A 19,266-nucleotide genomic window follows, 5' to 3' on the forward strand; every position below is an offset into this window, starting at 1 on the left:
AGAGTACAAACACACACAGAACACAGACACAGTCCAGAGTGAGTGCTTTGGTGCAAGTAGTGAAATACAATTATTAGTGAACAGTAGTGCAGTGCTGTCCGGGTTGGTGCTGGCCTTTAGCGACAGCTCCCGGATTGTGTTAGCCATCTAACAATGATAAACAAGTATAATTAGAACGACAAACAAAGAAACACAAAACACTCATGGTTTACGTTACAGTCCTTCAGCGGTTCTCTCGCAACCATAACAAAGAAACAGTTCACTTTGCCAACTTGGTGTACTGTGGCTCCACCCCCTTTCTATGGCCGTCTTCCACCTTTTCCAGAATGAATTGCCAAACCTTCCAGTCCTGGGCACACTGTTCCCTTTACACAGTGTTCTCACAGGTCGGGAGGGAGATGTATAACCAAGATTCATTCTTTCTCTGTCACAGTCTAACATGAACTTTACTACAAATGAACAAAGCCCTGCAAACTGTCAATTAAACCTCTGAGACTGAGCAGTGCCCAGACTGTGTCAGTCTCCCCTTGGCTCTGTGAGATTCTCTGTCTTATCAGCTGTAAGTCACAATGGCATTTCCTGATAGCTCCGGAGCCTCAGTGTGCCACGGATAAGTGCTGCTTCCTGTTTGGCACACCCAGCACGTACAGCACTCTTTGCTTCTGACCCCACGAGCCCAGCACCATTCTCAGCAATAGCTTCTCTTCTCTCCCACACTCATACAGTGTTCATGGTTGTTTTCTGCACCCCTACTCATCTTAGCTTAAAAACTAAGGCTAATTTTGCTAGTGCTTGCATCCCAACAGACTAATGCTGAATATACAAATTTTAATAAATTCCTAGTAAATGTGCTAATAATAATGAAAAGTTTTGAAAAATCAACTCTTATTTCTACCATTAGAAACTTCTAAGTTGGATTTCCAAATAAATAATTGCATAAACAAAAAGATTAAAAGATATACCTGTACTTAAAACTCAACAAAGAAACCAGGAAAAGAGGACACAGTTGGCAATTAAGTGGATTAAGTGAAGACAGACACAGAACAAAAGGTAGGAGACACATTTTACACAGAGAATGGTGAGTATATAAAATCAATCAATCAACCTTTATTTAATATAGCGCCTTTCACAAAAGCAATGCCTCAAAGTGCTTTATATGGCTAAAACAGAAAATACAAGCAGGAAATACAATAATCACAGTAAATGAAAATACATGAGCAGGCGAGTAAATGCACAAATAAATAGATAAAACAGAAGTAAATAAAAACAAGATCAATAAAACAATAAGAATGCAATGAAATTAAATGCATACATAAGTTGATAAAACATATAAATAAAAACAAGACCAGCGAAACAATAAAACCATAGACGATAAAAGAAAACAATCATTTTAAGATAAAAAAGATAGATTATAAAAATGTGTCTTCAGTCTTATTTTAAAAGCTGCAACTGCTGGTGCTTCCCTTGCCATAAATGGGCAACTAAGCCAAGTTGTTGATGCACATCATTGGAATCCTTAAAGTTTTGGGATCAATCAGCTTGCAGGAACCAGACTAGCACAGATGGCCAAATGGACTCCCAGCTGTGGGCCTTGACAAGTTAATGTTTTCATGGGACTCTAACACACTGGTATTTGATGACTCGCTCCAAACGAGTATGAGGAAGCATTCACTTATGAACCCAAGCCATAAAAAAGTGAGATCACCTGTGTCTAAGACCTGAGAATTTTTGGACCTACTGCTGTATCATAACTAATTTAAAAAACAAAACTGTCTTCCATGTGCTTTGAAAGAACAAATCTTTCTTTAGAATAGCAATTTGCTGAACTGGTACTTATTAAATTAGTGGTAGAACTCTGGGGTTCTGTGGTAATCTTCCTGGGTTTGAGTCTCGGAAGTGGTGGAAACTCAAAAACCATTGAATTCACATTTATTGATTTCCCAACTCTCACATGCCAGCGTGCCAGATGCGTTGTGACAAAAACAAAAAATACAAATGGCTTTTCCAAAGACCAGCTGTCACTTAAAAGAGTAAAGAATCTAAGTGGGATAGTCAGGCATCACTCCAGCTGCCCTGTGCTTGTTTTTTGTTTTTGTTATGCAATAAATAATATTACATCCAATATGAAACTAATAACAACAATTAATTCCCCAAAGACTTCATAAATATGTTAATGCATATAAGAAAATCCTCCACCCCCACCTAATACAGTCATAAAATAGGACGCAGTTATCTTTACCAATGTTCTGATGAGGAATGAAGGGACATACATTACTGTATTTACAACATAGAATATATGGAAAAACAGAGTCATTTTAAACCATATAAAAACAATATGCTATTAAAGCAATATTAGATGGCAGTAGTTTGTCTTCCTTTGGCCGGTGCAACTAGCTGAGCAGTCAGAAATCACAGTTTCTATGCAAAAATGTGTCAGATACATTAGGTTAGATTTGCTGAGGAATTATAAGTCAGCAGCTGTAAATACAAAACTAAAGCTATCACGGTCATGAAAAAGTAAAATCACCATGGCCTACATCCACTGTAAGCACATGTAAAAATGTAAGCGTGACATACAGGCAAATGTACAGCCAGACACATGTCTTGATACTCTTATTAATGACATACAGGTAGTGGACAAAAAAATGGAAACAGCTGGGTAAATGAGGGACACCAAGTATATTGAAAGCAAGGGCTTCCACACAGGTGTGGCTCATGCGTTAATTAAGCAAATAACATCCCAGCATGCTTAGGGTCATGTATAAAAATGCTGGACAGGCCTGGTTGCCTATAATTATGGCTAGCATGGCTGCAAGAGGAGACCTCAGTGACTTTGAAAGAGGGGTGATTGTTGGGGCGCGTTTGGCAGGAGCTTCAGTGACCAAGACAGCTCAACTAGCTGATGTTTCATGAGCAACGGTGTCTAAGGTGATGTCGGCATGGAACTCCGAGGGAAAGACATCATCAGCAAAGGGCAACAGTGGGCGGAAGCACATACTCCAGGATCGTGATAGCCGTGCATTAATTCAAAGTGCAAGGCAAAACAGGCGAGCAACTGCAGATCAATTGACTGCAAATTTCAACCTGGGGCGCGAGCAGCCAGTTTCATCAAAAACGGTCCGCCGAGAACTCCACAGAGCAGGATACCATAGTGGCCCAACGCCCTATTAAGTGACTTTACATTGGTGTTTCCATTTTATTGTCCACTACCAGTACACACATAGGTGTAGCCCCCCTACCTTATGTGCACACAATGACCCATAAAGAATCATAGAATTAGGGCACAAAGTGATTAACTTCACAGCTTGGATGTTGAGATTCGAGACACCAGTGAGTCATCAGTAGGGCCCAGAGAAGCACTACTCAGCATATCAGAGCTGTACTCAGCAAACAAATCTGTAAGACATACATCTTAATTTGTTTTGCACTTCTTAACATAAAAAAATGAAATACATTTAAAAAATGTGTACTAGACATTATGTACTTGTGCCAGGACCCTTTGAACATTAAAGAGCAAGATAGGAAAAGCTGCAGTTGATACAGATTCAATAAGAGACGACAGAGACAGCTAGCAACAAATGCCATTGTTCTCTTTTCTATATGATCGTACTTAATGAAGTCTGGACAAGAACTATAAAGAAATGATCATAATCACTAAAAGAAACATTTGTGGTTCAGACTGGTACAGCACTTTATCTCAATTTGAAACTCTATACAAGCTGACATGATTATGTCAAATATATTGAACAAATGCTTTATTACTTTAAAAACAATGGAGGAAATTCACAAAGTCTTTTACTCATTAGCAGAAATTTCTTAAGAGATAAAACACCCTTTAATTTAACAGACCTCCTATGCCAATTTTTTGTGGGGTCACATTTTTCCAACTTCCCTGTGAGGTTCGATTTGTACCCGCAAAAAGTTCTATTCATTGTGATAGTGACATCATTCATTGGGTACAGACTATATGAAGCCACCTAGATGCTTTGCCTAGTATGCACATTCTGCACAGGTTTTCTCATATACATGGTCAACAGCCAATCTGTCAATAAATAATTTGCTGCTGACCACGAGATGTAGTCTGGGGGAGACGAGAAGCAAACATTGCCACTGCCAAACAACATCAAACTACAACAATAAAACAAACACAAAACAGTACATTTAAATAATAACAATAATAACACAAAACAACACAAATAAACACAGGGGTGGGGGTACCCTGTCACACCTAGGAAAAACCACTACGCAAATGTTGTCCGGCAGTATTGAAAGTTAGGCAACTAAGGATCCCCACTGCCTCTGCTGTTTTTATGACCTCTAGTAGGGAGTTCCAATCATGCAAGGCTCCATATGTAAATGATAAGTTACCAATGCCTTTTTCAAACCCTGGGAACTGAAAATGAATACTGCAATTCCATTTGAATCTAACTGTAAAGACACAAGAACTGTTCAACATTATTACAAGAGTTAGACAGAAAATTAGGAACACCTGCCCTCTCTCTGTCAAAAGACTAGGGCTACAATAGCACCTTTGAACTCTGCCAGCCCCACCTAGTCTCTCTCTCTCTCTCTCTCTCTCTCTCTCTCTCTCTCTCTCTCTCTCTCTCTCTCTCTCTCTCTCTCTCTCTCTCTCTCTATATATATATATATATATATGTGTGTGTGTGTGTGTGTGTGTGTGTGTGTGTGTGGAATAGGTTAGCAGAGTTGAGTCACATTGTCACATGGTTTGAATGGAATGAGGAAGGCTGTTCTTTCTTGGCACTTGGGATACTCCAGACAATTTCAAGCCAGGTAAAGGCAGATTTAGAGAAAAACGTCTATATTAACTTACATAGACTGACCCAAGTTGAATGTTTTCTTAGTATGATATTCTTTGAAGTCAGGTTTCCTTGTTACGGATTTATGTTATCTTTAATAGTCAAAAGGTTTCGCAGGCAAATCAGGGGGGCCCCTCATTTCACAGAGATAAAAAAGCAAAGCAGCAGCTTCCTACAGGAGAGCAAGACTGAACATGAAAACATTTCAATTGCAGCACTTCCTAGAATTTGAAAATGTTACTTAATGCTACAGGGCGTAGCCACTGAAATCGAAATGGGATGTTCCTCGTAAAGTGACCACATACTCATTGCTGATTAAAACCCCTCTGGTTAAAACAGCTTTAAACATCCTTTTATTGATTGGGCCATTGTCTTCCCCTATTAAGTCAGTTCCCAACACATACATGGTCTTTGGGCACGATTTATAATCTTTATAAACACTTTATAAACTGATTTGCAGTTTCACGGCCCTTTCAAACACTGATAAACCTTATCTTTACCTTGTTGTAACAGGTAAGTAGCTAACCTTATACACTGCATATCTGTTTCATTACCACATATCTGTTTCATTACCAAAGTTCCATACAGGCACCTCCTTCAATCTGAGTACTGAGGCTAGGTACCTGGGCTGGACCAGCTGCCACTGAGCTTACAACAACTTTATTATTCAAAGTGTTGCATAAGTGAAATAATCAGGTTGCATCACTTGGTAACCTTGATAATGATTACACTTGGCCAGTGGAACACTTGTCTTTAGCTCAAGTTCAGCTCTTGTGCAAATATTACCATGACTAGTCCATGTACAGTTGTAGTCAAAAGTTTACATACCCAGGGGCTCCCAAGTGGCGCATCCGGTAAAGGAGCTCTGCGTGGAGTGTAGGATGCGCTCTATAGCCTGAACGTCGCTGTTTCGAGTCCAGGCTATTCCACAGCCGACTGTGGACGGGAGCTCCCAGGGAGCGGTGCTCAATTGGCCGAGCGTCGCCCGGGGGGAGGGAGGGTTAGGTCGGCCAGGGTGTCCTCGGCTCACTGCGCACCAGCGACCCCTGTAGTATGGCCGGTCACCTGCGGGCTTGCCTGTAAGCTGCCTGAGAGCTGCGTTGTCCTCTGACGCTGTAGCTCTTGGGTGGCTGCATGGTGAGTCCGCAGTGTGAAAAAAAGCGGTCGGCTGATGGCACACGCTTCGGAGGACAGCGTGTGTTCGTCTTCGCCCTCCCGAGTCAGCGCAGGGCTGGTAGCGGTGAGCTGAGCCTAAAAAAAATTAATTGTCCATTCAAAATTGGGAGACAATAATCAAAATAATTGGCAACGACTAAATACAAAAAAAAGTTTACATACCCCAGTGGAAATTTATAATTTCTAGAAATGTCACGAAAACAAAGATTTTTAGGAAAAATCTTTGAGCAAAAGTTTTGCTTTTGTGGATGAGGAAAAAAGTTACAAGAAACAGATGTCTACGATTATTTATTTCAGCATTTTTTTTTTTGCAAAACTCAAAAAATGCTAATTCAAAAGTATTCATACCTTTTGATGCTACGATAGTATTGTCTACAAGGTGCTAAGAATTTCAATATGATAATGCAGTACCTAATAATAGAAAAGTATAGAAAATGCTGGATTGTAGGTGAACATTCTTGAGAGTATAAAAGGGTTAGGCATGGGATGATTGCTGTTATTACCAGTAAGTCAATATGGGGAAAATGTAAAGAGCTATCTGAAGACCTTAGGTAGAAAATGATTTATTGTCATAAAGCTGGAGAAGGATACAACAAGATTTCCAAGCATTTGAGTATCCCAATTTCAACTATTGTTTCTATTATCAAGAAGTATTCATGATACTGTCACAATGCTCCCTCGGTCTGGAAGAAAGAAGGTTCTTTCACCAAGAACAAGTAGAAGACTTGCGAGGGAGGTTAATAACAATTGGCTGCAAGTGGGACTGGGGTTTCCATTTCAACCATAGGTTGAGTATTGCCTGGTGAAGGTCTCAATGGTTGCAGGAAAAAGCCACTTGTAGGAAAATGTCACAAGGACAATCGCTTAAAGTTTGCAAAACGGCATTGAATAATGGATATGAGTTCTGGTCAAAGGTTTTGTGGAGCGATGAAATAAAAATCGAGCTATTTGGTCATGCTGATAGTCATTACGTTTGAAGAAAGTCTGGTGAGACGTACAAAGAAAAGAACACCATACCTACTGTCAAGCTGGGGCTGTTTTTCCTCCAATGGCACAGTAAAGTTAGTTCCAATACATGGTAAAATGGATTCCACAGCATACCAAAAGATATTGGCCAATCATCTGAAACCCTCCGCTACAAAACTAGGTTTAAAGCACGACTGGACGTCCCAAAACAACAACGATCCAAAGTACACTTTAAATTCGACTTCAGAGTGGTTAAAGATAAAATCAAGGTTCTGGAATGGCCTAGTCAAAGTCCTGAACTAAATTCGATTGAGAATCTTTGGTATGAGTTGAAGAAGACTGTGCATAAGAGAAGTCCTTGGAATTTGAATGAACTGGTACAATTTTTCATTAAAGAATGGTCAAAAATCACTAAAGAATCATGCCAAAAGCTCGTTGACAAATATCCTAATTGTTTAAAAGAGGTTATTATTGCTAAATGTGCCTCAACTAGCTATTAGTTTCATTTTCCCTGTCAGGGTATGAATACTTTTGAATTAGCATTTTTTGAGTTTTGCAAATTGCTGAAATAAATAATTTCTTGTAACTTTTTTCCTCATCCACAAAAGCAAAACTTTTGCTACAAAATATTTTTCCTATAATTATTTATTTTTGAGAAATTTCTAGAAATTATACATTTCCATTGGGGTATGTAAACTGTTGACTACAACTGTATACATATATATATATATATATATATATATATATATATATATATATATATATATATATATATATATATATAGCACAACTGGACACCCTGTCACATTTGATCATTTCCTAAATCAATATTTTAAAAGGTAAATTACAATTCTTTATCAGTTAATCTGCTCCCAGCACTGTTTGAGTTTATTGTGGCACACATGCATCCTCACAAGACCTTGCTTTTAGCAGTTGGGCTGCAGTCTCACAAATATTATTCAGCACCAACGTAACATAACATCATAAACAGAAGGAACTGGAGAATAGTATGATTGTTGGCTTAAATTTGAAAGAGAAATTGATGACATTACTGGATATGCCAAATGTTTAGCCTAACGGTTGCTTAGTAACACAGCAGGCAGGCAAAATCATAAGTTATTATAAAGCTGATTGTGGGGCACCCCAGCATGGTATCCTTTTGTCATACCCTGACCATAAATACTGTCAACTCTATTGGGATCACAGAAAAGTAGCTAAAATGACAATAATAAAAATGGTCACACTTTAATTTAAGGAGCCTTTTTTTAAGTTTATTAACTTTTAACAACTAGATAACTAACACATTCTGAAAATATTATTTTTGTCAATAGCTAAATATTAACATATTCTTAATTTTTAGGAGAGGGAGATTGTGTCTAACTAACCTGCTTGATTTTTTTGAGGATGCAACATCGACAATGGATCATTGCAAAGCATATGACATGGTTTATTTAGATTTCCAGAAAGCTTTTGACAAAGTCCTGCATAAAAGATTAATTCTCAAACTGAACACAGTAGGGATTCAAAGAAATCCATGCACATGGATTAGGGAGAGGTTAACATGTAGAAAACAGAAAGTACTGATTTGAGGAGAAACCTCAAAATGGAGTGAGGTAACCAGTGGTGTATCACAGGGATCAATATTAGGTCCTCTGCTATTCCTAATCTACATTAATGATTTAGATTCTGGTATAGTAAGCAAACTTGTTAAATTTGCAGTCGACACAAAAATAGGAGGAGTGGCAAACACTGTTGCAGCAGCAAAGGTAATTCAAAATGATCTAGACAGCATTCAGAACTGGGCAGACACATGGCAAATTACATTTAATAGAGAAAAGTGTAAAGTATTGCATGCAGGCAATAAAAATGTGCATTATAAATATCATATGGGAGATACTGAAATTGAAGAAGGGATCTATGAAAAAGACCTAGGAGTTTATCACTCAGAAATGTCTTCATCTAGACAATGTGGGGAAGCTATAAAAAAAGGCCAACAAGATGCTCTGATATATTGTGAAAAGTGTTGAATTTAAGTCAAGGGAAGTAATGTTAAAACTTTACAATGCATTAGTAAGACCTCATCTAGAATATTGTGTTCAGTCCTGGTCACCTCGTTACAAAATGGATATTGCTGCTCTAGAAAGAGTGCAAAGAAGAGCGACCAGAATTATCCCAGGTTTAAAAGGCATGTTGTATGCAGACAGGCTAAAAGAATTTAATCTATTCAGTCTTGAACAAAGAAGACTATGCAGCGATCTGATTCAAGCATTCAAAATTCTAAAAGGTATTGACAATGTCGACCCAAGGGACTTTTTCTACCTGAAAAAAGAAACAAGGACCAGGGGTCACAAATGGATATTAGACAAAGGGGCATTCCAAACAGAAAATATGTAATGTTGTTGAAGTTGACACCCTGTGATCCTTCAAGAAGCTGCTTGATGAGATTCTGGGATCAATAAACTACTAACAACCAAACAAGCAAGATGGGCCGAATGGCCTCCTCTCGTTTGTAAACTTTCTTATGTTCTTAAACTAATAAATATATAATGAAATATAACTTGCTAAACATTACTACAGCGACATCTAAGTAACAAATGTAACCCCATGTCAATCATATGATTGACTTGGAGTTGATAATCTGGGGCCGGTTTTTCAAAACTTTTAATCGGGATCAATGTGATCTGGATTTTGTAATCCTATATTTTGTGATCAAGATTACGTTTATCTAGATCATTTTGATCAGTTTTTTCAGAAAATGTCACTGCTGGATTACATTTATCCAGATAACAAATAATCCCGATTACGAAATCAAGTTTTTTGAAGTAGGCTAGTTCTTAATTTTTTTTTTTTAAGAGGCTTTATTTATTATATAACCTATTTTAATAAAATATGTAAGATTGTGGTCATAACTAAGTCTAAATTGAATAAAAATAAAAAGACAATGACTGGGATTAATTCGCTCTCTGTCACAACTGCCCACTTCATATTACTTTTGAATTAGTTTGAGCTGTAAGACTTGGATCTTAAAACCCTTATAAAAGTTTTGGAGATAAAATCTAAAACACAGTTTAATACTAGAATATAACTGAAGTGTAACGTAAAAAATGGGTTCTTATCTAACTAGAAACTTAGTAAAACAAGATTAATAGAGCCTTAAATAGAGATTTAAAAAAAGGCTGATGGCAAAAGTCTCTTTCAGCTTGAGTTTGTAGGACGACAGCTGTTCAAACCAAAAGTGGTTTTTTTTTTGTTTTGTTTTTTTTTTGGAGAATTTCACATAGATCATTGGGATATTTAAAATATGTGATTTTTTTTAAAGGCTGTTCACCACACAACAATTTGGTACAATGTGTTCTTTTCGTTTTCCTGTTTGAGAGTTATTACATAGCACTATACACAGACCTGGGCCCATTAAGTCTTAGGAATGTGAGATCAAAGTTAACTGAAAACTCAGATTTTGTACTTTTTGTTCCTGTATCCTTCCCTGTACCTCATGGTCTGTATATGTGAGAGTGTATGATGCTTAATGTTTCACTAATGTATTGCTGCAGATTGTGAGCATTCTTGGTCGGGTTAGCCTTATAAATGTGTATTAATAATCTGAAACCCTATGGAATCTGCATTAACGGTGTAAATGATGGATATTCTAGATCAGTGGTTCCCAACCTTTTTGGGAGTGCGGACCCCTTCTGAACCTCCAAAAATTTTGTGAACCACCATGTAGGCTACTACTATCCTACTCACTCACAATCGCTATACAAGGAAATTCGATTAATTTTGCTTTACACTATAGTGCGCCAATTGATAACGATTAACTTACCTAATGATGGCTGGTGCTGTTTCAGCGATGTCACAGTCTGAATGTCAGGTTGTCAGGTGACAGTTTAGCTTTAAATCTGGTTCCACATCCAGCCAACTCCTGTACTTTGAATTCAACGCAACAAGCACAGAAAATCCACTTTCACAAGAGTATGTGGTGGTGAACGTGTAACCAGATGCCAGTCAGATTTCGCTGCATGAAGACTAACTTTAAAGAGCTGTCACATGTAAGCGCTGTTAGACTGTCTTCCTCCTTTGATGTCAAGTTCATGTGCATTTCACTGTCAGCGTTCACGAATGGGTTTCTAATCCACTTGTTTTCTGAGTTGTTTCTAGGTTGCATCGAAGATTAGCTAGCTTCAAAGTTTCGTTCGACAACACCTCGTAACATACAACATGCAGAGGTCGCGGCTCATCTTCGCTACCGGTCCAAGTAAATCCCATTTCCCAGTATGTATCGCTGTACATCTGCATGTTGCAGGGTTTCTGTTTGTATGTTTTCTGTTTTTATCCAGTGATCCATTGTTCCCACAGCGGCATGAACCACGTGGGGTTGCTTCTAACGTGCAGCGAGTTGCAGCGTGTGACACAATTTAGTCACCAGACTAAACACACCACATGCTGCAACTAGTACAGCAGCAGCCACTATGTTCTGCTGAAGATGATTTGCCTTATGAAATTGAGCTTGGTGCTGCGAGGAGGCAATTTTTTGGAGGGTTTTCCCGCGAACCTACTGCGATGGGCTTGCGGACCCCTAGAGGTCCGGTACCACAGGTTAGGAACCACTGTTCTAGATAGATCATTTGCACAACTAACAGTGATCAAGCAAAAGTAGCAATTTTATGGAGGCTTTGAAATCAAGAATGGGGTGTCCCAAGCCAGTACTTGGAGATTTGGGACTAACAAAATACTGTTTTTGTTTCAGTTTTCACAAGATAATTATGACGCTATAATTTAACAATTACGTTGTGAAAACGAAAACAATTATTATGCTTTAATGTAATAATTATCGTGTGAAAACTGAAATAATTATTACATTTCAATGTTATATGTGCTGATTTTTTGTGCTCTACATGGCAGCTATACGCTTCTGTAAGTGTTAGCTTTAAAAAAATGGCATGCTGTTTTTGTTATGTGGTGTGAGGAAATTAAATGAAAAATTGAATTGGAGAATGAGACATTGCTATAGCTGAGGTCCCAATTCCTGGGATAGCAAAAACTGTGCCAAGGGAAAGAGATGCAACAAACATGGGTGTCTCAACTAAAAACGACTTAATAATAATTTGAAGAAGACCACCCAACCACCAAGAAAATGGCAGCTGTTTGTTTTGTGTTAGCTCTTAGGTGATCATCACTTCACTTTCTAAATCACTGTCTGACTGGAGTAATAAAATAGCGCTGTTAGCAGGTCAGTCTATTTTTATTGAGCAAGGTGTGGAAGCAGGATGCGACCCCTTTAAGAGTGTTGATCCATTTCAGCCCTGCTCTTTATGCAGCCTGGCAGTGAGCAGGCTCAGAAAGAGAGAACGCTTAATCCATTAGCAGTGTAACATAAGAATGAGCTCTGGAAGTGGGAACATATTCCAATGTGTGAAGGAATTAAGTAGTGATGTAATATAATGTGTTATCCTAACAGGAGCCTGATTTACCTTGAACGCTCAAATAAAAGTAACATAGCTGCTGCGGACTGATGTTATTCATCCACTAACCTTCCTATCTAGCTCCCTAGCCAACCTGCTGTATTCAAGGACCCCACGCCCAAGTTTGAACCAAGGCGTGGAGATTTCATGACAGTAGTTTCATGTATTGTGCATGTATTGAAGACATGCAATGAGTTTCCTTGGTCTGTTTACTTTGTTGCAGCTTTCTATCTGTAGCTATTAAAATCAAGTGTAAGGGCCTTATTAATATAAAGAGACGTAACAAAAAAATACCAGCATAAACTGCCAGTGGGCCTGGAGGTTTAAATCGGGAGACTGATTAGTGGAACTTTACCAAAGTTCTAAGTAATTTATTACGTTTTAGTACTAATATAGTATGTATCTTATGCTTAAGTGTTTAAAGTTATGGATGATTATAATGGATTCAAATTGCATCTTTTTTATTATTAAAAAAGCCGGTAACACTTTATATTAAGGTGCTGCTTATTAATATTTTATAAATATATAATAGATACTTGATAACTATGTTATAGAGTGTTAATAAAGCATTATATATGGTTTATAACCATGCAATAGCCATAGACAGAATTACGTTTAAACATCCCAAAGTAGAATAGGTGGCCAAAATCTGTCCCCTTTATAAAACTGTAATTCTGTCTATGGCTATTGCATGGTTATAAACCATCTACAGTGTTTTATTTACACTATATAACATAGTTATTAAGCATCTATTATATTTTTATAAAACATTTAAAAGCAGTACCTTAATATAAAGTGTTACCAAGAAGTCTGTAAATAAGTAAGTCTGATCGCGCTATATAGTTTTGTCAACCCTGTCGACAGCATTAGGAGAGATCTTCATCTTGTGACTTGATTTTGCAGCCCTGCAAAAAAAAACAATAACAAACATATGACAGGTCACGGAGATCTTCACTTTCAGGCTACTTAATTTTTGGGGAAAGCATTTTCTTTCTGCTAAATTCAGCTCAAACACAGCTGTGGTATTATGTTAAAAATAAAAACATACCTCGCTCTTTGAATGTTTAAAGCCAGTTCTACACTAAAGCAACCCATTGCTCAAAAGCTGTTGCGCAACTAAGATGCTGTCAACCACACTGTCCATACATCTGTCATGTGATTGCTCACGATGAGCAGTTGAAAGCAGTCAGTCAGTACAAGATAGGTATACGTTGCTTGAGCAAATTGCTCAAAAACAGTCACAAATGCAGACAACATCTCCACACCAATGCACGTTTCATTTTTGCTCCTTCGTTCTGTGTAGTAAGTGTCGAAATGTTTCAACCACACAAACTCAACTTCTCCAAATTTACCAGTAATTTTGCATTGAAAGTGACTTGTTAGAGACCAGGTCACAGTCGTTCATTGATGCTTGTTTTCTGACAATCATCATGTGGATGTCAGTAGATAAAACATTAATACTACAGTATCTTTGAATGTAACAGTGTCAAACCATTATACAGACAACCTGCTGCTGTAATAGATATACTAAAGGAATCCAAGTACAGCTGCCTGTTGCACTCAATTAATGCTAATTGCTTATTTTAGTGGAGATAATGTCCTGTTTTGTGAGAGGATTATAGTAGGTAAGTCCTTTGTTTGAGAGTGCTTGAGGATGAAAAAAGTAACAAGGTCACTGTGGTAGAAGGGCCAGGGTTCAAAGGTAGTCAGGAGGCAGAAAGGATACTCAGAACTTTAGAACTGCAGGTTTATTTTAATAAATCAAAAGTATCAACAAAAACACAGCTCAATGAGACAAAATAAAAAAGGTTAAACAAAAATACGTTGTGCAAAGAAAAATGAAACAGAGTCTGTCACTATCACGGTGAGGTTTGAAATAAAAATACAGGAGTGAGTGTGTTTCTGCAATAAGATCAAAAGATAACTCATTTTCTGAATAATAGTACTGTACTGCAGGTCAATCAGTGGTGTTTGTTTTTTCAGTCAGTCTTTTGATGGGTAAACTTAAAGTGATACTTGAAATTATCTACATGTTCTTAAAATGTAGTTGATTACCTCTTTACTATCTTTTTATGTGTGTTCTGTATGATTCCCTCCCATTTCAATTATTTGGTCAACTATTCCGGCAAAAAATAAAATAGTCTGATGGTGGGAAATGAGACAGGGAAGTGTTGCACAGGCTTACATAATTGTGGTAGTAAATAGGATAGCAGATTCAAGGCTATTATGCATGATATTTATCTAACTTATTCATTATCACTGGCACATCTTATATATATTGCGTACCAGACTAAAAAAACTGCATAGATGTGACTGAAAGAGCTGAAGATCAAGACTTTAAACAAGCCCAAGCCCATTGTTTAACAAATTATTTTGTATTTTGGTTATCTGCATTTAAACTGAAGAACATTCAATCATTTCTTAGTCTGCAGGACCACTCAAGAGTAAAAAAACAAAAAAAGAGTAAAAACAAAAAGTATTTGCCGTGAACTGATTAGAATTCCCACAGCACTGGAGTGTAACTGCCAGTTTGCGTATTCTGCTGCACTGTTGCCAATGGGTTGTTGGGTTCAACCTTTATCTGATGTCTTTGCCTATTGTTATAATATATTTAAAGGTTCTGGGATATTAATTAAACATCACAGGTCAGCTGAGAAGAGCTGGAAAGGTCTTTCCCACAGTGAATATTTTTAAACCTTACGGATGCCTCTGTTCCTGACATTTTTCAGTAATACGTACTGTATGAAAATCCTATTTGCGTGGTTGCAGTATACAGATCAGGTATTTTAAAATGATTATTATTATTATTATTATTTATTTCTTAGCAGACGCCCTTATCCAGGGCGACTTACAATTGCTACAAGATATCACATTATACATTATTTCACATTATACAGATATCACATTATTTTACATACAATTACCCATTTTTACAGTTGGGTTTTTAGTGGAGCAATCTAGGTAAAGTACCTTGCTCAAGGGTACAACAGCAGTGTCCCCCACTGGGGATTGAACCCACAACCCTCCGGTCAAGAGTCCAGAGCCCTAACCACTGCTCCACACTGCTGCCCCTGATCATTTAAATATTTAAATGATCTGTTACTAGAAAAAAAACTACGCAGTCTATGATTAAGAGAAGAATATGATATTCTTTAGTAAAAAAGTCATATTTTAAACTATATATACATGAACAGTAAAACAAGTTAGCATAAAGGGCCCAGCCATATAAAGATGTGATATCTGCAAAAATGGACAGCCCTGTAAAGATGTAATAGAAAAGTAGCCACGTTAAACAAGACACCATTTGGACAAACGTGGCCCCACATTTTTGTAGCACCATGAATGAGAAAATGAATTGCTTTAAAAAAAAAAACAACACTGAGATTCAAACCCATGTATCCAGAAGTGTCAGACTCTTCACCTCAGAGCTTTAGGCCACTGTCTTTTATTCATCTAAACTTAGCTTTATGAAGTGGTTTCTCTAAATTTACCAGTGGCCTTTTGAGGCTGTTATGTATTTCAATTCAATAAAAAAAATGTAAAAAAATCCCTATCATGAAGTATACCGAGTTCATGAAGATCTATATTAATTATTTTTTTGACTGCATCTCTGTTCTAATATATCCACAAATTGTGTTTTGTATGTAATGTTGTAATGTTTAGAGCTGTCCAGAACAAATATTTAAATGGCGCTGAAACAACTGGAATAGCTCTGGCACTACTCCAGTATGTACAACTGTATGTTCAGGTTGCCATGAGGCCCTATTTAAATGCTTTCTGTGCAAATCTACTGCTTGTACCACAATATCAGTCTTTTACATACTGTAGTCCTACAAACATGTGTCTATATATTAAAATTTTGTGAATGTGTTTCCTAAAAGCTGTTTACATCCTTTTCTGCAGGCAACCTGCTGCAATAGCGTCAGCAAACCTGGTCCTGCAGGCCTCCAGGTCCAATAGAAAGCTTGCCAACTGAGAATATTCCACTGCAGATTTCACTGGAATAATGACTGCTGTGAGTTGGAATGTAATTTGTATTCATTGTTTTCCAGCACTTCGCTGTCCCTTCCCCCTGCAGGCAGCTCCAGTATTCGCCAGTAAGTGGGTGTCGATAAGCTATTGCTAAATTTCCAAAAGAGGATGTCTGTAAAGTCCCTACTTCCTTCAGGATAAAAAATAAAACATTGTGCAACTGTTACTTACAGTAAGTTGATTCTGGCATGTATAAATCAAAGTTAACATTAATGGTAAATAATACTTTAAATAAATCAATCATGGAATGAAAGCATATTACATTTGAGTAAAGTACAATTATAAAATTACTTGGACAGTACAAGCACACTTCACACAAAACAACATACTTTATATTACAAAACATCAAAATGATATATACTCCAGTACAAAGTGCATGTATCCTTACATGACCGCAGGTCTGCTCCAACAAATTCCTCTCCAGAGTTTATTAATTGTAAAGTTTCACAGTACCTTACCATGTTTTTCTATGATTTACAATGCTTTTCTGAGTTTCCCCATGCATTCAGTAAGCAATAACACAAGGAAACATGGGCACACTTTCAAATGCTTACTTTAATCTTTTACAACGTGGTATGTTTCAGATCGCCATGATACTTCCAATGCAACACTAAGAGAGTGGATAGTGTTGCATAGATACAATCTCTCTCAATGGAAAAGGAGATCTGGGCCTATGTAATTATACTGTGACAAGTCAATAGCATGGTGTAATTGAGCAGTAATATAGAGGTGTGATTCACTGCTCTGCTAATGGTGACTCTTTTAGCACAGCTGGCATCTCTTTGGTTTCAGAACCTGAAAACCAGGGTCTGATCCTCAGTCATATGTAATGCTAAAAAACACTGGCATACCTTCCCTTGCAATGGGTTTTCCAAGCCATTTTTTTCTAACTGTATTTTACTAAACTTCACAATACTTCCCCCCATATTTCTTCATGATAATATTAGGTAACTCCAGGTTAGTATTTACTGGTGGTGTTCATTTTTATATATTTATTTTATTTTACTGGCATGTGTAAAAAAAAAAAAGGTACCCTGTATTCTTTCTTGTTTCTATTGCCCGATGTCCTACAATGATCTTTCATAAATTTGTTCAAAGGAAATTTGAATCTGTAAAAATGAAAGAAAAAAAAAACCCTCAATATTGTCAGTGGTGCAAGTTTTGTCACCTTCTGCCTGAACTCTGCATACATAACCCTTTAGCCTTAAGCCATTTCAGACCACATGAATTCTCATAAATGGTGCATCAACTGTGTTATTAAAGAAACATACTAGATAATTATTTCAAAATATGCAAAGCTTTATCCTGAGTAACACGCTCCGTGTATGTTTTCAATGAGGAAAAGTAAATTCCAAATATCACATTCAGAAAAAAGGCTAATAATAAAAAGATGTCTAAAGTTAACAAATATTATAAAAATGCCCATAATGTAATGCATTAATTAAATTGTGTATCTGCTTGACTGAAAGAGTCTAGCTCTTTTGTGCAGTTGTTACAGTGCTGGGCTGTTGATCCCCACGTCTGCATGTCAGCATGGTCTGCCAGACCATTTCAAGTGGGCATGTGAGTCCTACTATTTGGCCAAAGATGAATAAAATTGCATTTCTACAGGGGCTAGGTGAAGAAAGACAAGCTGATACAAGAAAAAAGAATGAATCCACTCAAACCAGAATGTTTCCCTGGTTACCAGTTTGACTGAGTAGGCCCAGTCAGACCTTCAACCTAGATAATTATGCAATTTCTGAGTCTGTAAATACATTCATATCTTCAGCACACCAACAAGAGAAAACATGTTGCTCTTTCCTGTTACTGGATAATGTGAAAAATTGAATGTCTTGTAGACATGAAATTAGCTGTCTATATGAAGATTTGTTTTGGACTAGCTTTTTTACAACATTTTTGTTTTGTCCTTTTGTCCTTTTGTTCTTTTGTCCTTTTGCAATAAGTATGCAAAATTTAATTTATGACAAACAGGAAAAAGGGGATTAAAATGACATTCATAAAATCCTAATTGGTACAGATAATTCAATCCCAGAAGGTTCTAAACTTTTTTTTTTTTTTTGACACAGAGTTATAAATAAATGGAATACTGTGATAAGGAGAGAAAGGATCGATGTTGTAAATCTCCCTCCCGATCAGAAAGGACGCTTTGTATGGTGGGTGGTATGCTGCCTCCTAGATGGACCACCTTGATGGTAGGTGAAAACCGGAAGGTGACCATATTAGGGGGAGTGCGTAGTTGCAAGTACTCAGGACAATTCCATTGCAATCAGCTGTGGGACAGCCCTCTACTGGAGAAACCATGGCGACGGGTTGAGTGCAGGGAGGTGTTCTGTGGGTACAAAGGGGAAGCAGCTACCTCAGTACCTCCCCTTGTGCTGAGAAAATAAGCGACCAGCCAGAGCTGTGTTTTCTCGTCTTGTTTGTATTACGTACTGTTTGTTTTTGTGTTTTGTGTAGAGGAGCAGTAGGAGCGAGAGGCTGTAGCCCCGGAGCCAGCACTAACCCCGGAGCACACCCCTCACAGCACAGCACAGCACAGCGCACTCACCACGATCCCTGGAAGAAAGGAGCACAGTTTTGTGCACAGAGGATTGTGGTCAAGGAGTCTTTTCTTTTGTTTATCCAGAGACTGGAAAGTTATTGTTTTACCCCAATACCATAGTTGGCAGAGGGGTGGATTCTTCTTCTTCTTCTTCTTCTTCTTCTTCTTCTTCTTCTTCTTCTTCTTCTTCTTCTTCTTCTTATTATTATTATTATTATTATTATTATTATTATTATTATTTGTCTTCAAAATAAAAGAAGGACTTTTG

At 37.5% G+C, this 19,266-nt stretch overlaps 1 long non-coding RNA gene across 2 annotated transcripts; it reads left to right on the forward strand.

Annotated features, from left to right (window-relative positions):
- Window positions 1-782: 782 nt before the first annotated feature.
- LOC117435609 (uncharacterized) lies at window positions 783-19,164 on the forward strand. Of its 2 annotated transcripts, none has more exons than XR_009317140.1 (4): window positions 783-1,050; window positions 16,325-16,518; window positions 18,523-18,648; window positions 18,914-19,164. It is a non-coding gene; the product is annotated as an uncharacterized LOC117435609 (long non-coding RNA). The 2 variants fall into 2 exon arrangements; XR_009317146.1 differs by lacking the exon at window positions 783-1,050 and adding an exon at window positions 10,800-11,231.
- The last annotated feature ends 102 nt before the right edge of the window (window positions 19,165-19,266 follow it).

This window comes from Acipenser ruthenus, chromosome 3 (assembly GCF_902713425.1).
Source record: "Acipenser ruthenus chromosome 3, fAciRut3.2 maternal haplotype, whole genome shotgun sequence".
Lineage (NCBI taxonomy): Eukaryota > Metazoa > Chordata > Actinopteri > Acipenseriformes > Acipenseridae > Acipenser > Acipenser ruthenus.